Source organism: Octopus bimaculoides, chromosome 2, assembly GCF_001194135.2.
Source record: "Octopus bimaculoides isolate UCB-OBI-ISO-001 chromosome 2, ASM119413v2, whole genome shotgun sequence".
Lineage (NCBI taxonomy): Eukaryota > Metazoa > Mollusca > Cephalopoda > Octopoda > Octopodidae > Octopus > Octopus bimaculoides.
In genome coordinates, this window is record NC_068982.1 from 187088896 (window position 1) to 187090241 (window position 1346).

Genomic DNA, 1346 nt, shown 5'->3' on the forward strand with positions numbered 1-1346 from the left:
GACTGCTATGAACATGCGTAAGCTTGCAAGGAATGAAGCCAGTATGCTTCGCTGGATGTGTAATGTCAGTGTGCATACACGACAGAGTGTAAGCACCCTGAGAGAAAAGCTGGACATAAGAAGCATCAGATGTGGTGTGCAAGAGAGAAAACTGCGCTGGTATGGTCATGTGTTGCATATGGATGCGGACAGCTGTGTGAAAAAGTGTCACACCCTAGCAGTAGAGGGAACCTGTGGAAGAGGTAGACCCAGGAAGACCTGGGATTAGGTGGTGAAGCATGACCTTCAAACATTGGGCCTCACAGAGGCAATGACAAGTGACCAAGACCTTTGGAGATATACTGTGTTTGAGAAGACCCAGCAAGTCAAGTGAGACCATAACCCTGGCCCATTCAAGAGTACCCTTCAATCATTGGGCAATAAAGTGTGCTTGCAAAGACCTGTTGAGTCAAGTGAAATTATTGTCGTGACCAATGACAGTATCACCTGATTGGCACCCATGTCAGTGGCACGTAAAAAGCACTGCATGCTAAAGTGGCTGGAAAAGGAAGAGGGCACTTGTAGCATGAGTGCCATTGGAGAGGGTCAATGGTGACCTCGGCATATGTGTGTGTGTATGAAGCTAATGTTTCTGTTATGTAGGACGACGTGCTGTGCTTGAGGAGATTGATTGAGTCAAGAACATCAAATCAAATCACAATCAAATGGAAATTGTAGTTGTGGTCCCTGTGCCAATGGCACATAAAAAGCACCATTCAAACATGGCTGATGCCAGCGCCGCCTTGACTGGCTCCTATGCCAGTGGCACATAAAAAGCGCCATCCAATCGAGGTTGATGCCAGCCCCCTCTTGCCCCTCTGTCGGTGGCACATAAAAAAGCACCCACTACCCTCTCAAAGTGGTTGGCGTTAGGAAGGGCATCCAGCTGTAGAAACACTGCCAGATCAGATTGGGGATTGGTGCAGCCTCCTGGCTTCCCAGACCCCATTTGAACCATCTAACCCATACCAGCATGGAAAACAGACGTTCAACAATGATGATGATGACATATATATATGTATGTTTGTATATATACAATAATATGTACATATAGACATAATATGCATGCATATGAATATACAAATGTTGAATTGTGTTGCGAGAGATGTTTGGTAGTTGTAGGGTATATTGTATATTGCATCTGAATTTTTATCATGTCACTTATATTTCATGCCATTCTGGTGTAAAACTCAATACTAATGAACTAATATATATATATATATATATATATATGTGTATGTATATATATATATGACAAGAAATAATTTTTGCCTCTTTTTTTATGGTGACAAAGATTAAAAACATTG

At 42.6% G+C, this 1346-nt stretch overlaps 1 protein-coding gene across 9 annotated transcripts in view; it reads left to right on the plus strand.

The window, feature by feature from the left end:
- The window catches only part of LOC106874822 (AP-3 complex subunit mu-1), a 67032-nt gene that overhangs the window by 51492 nt on the left and 14194 nt on the right, over window positions 1-1346 (plus strand). The window lies entirely within an intron of this gene.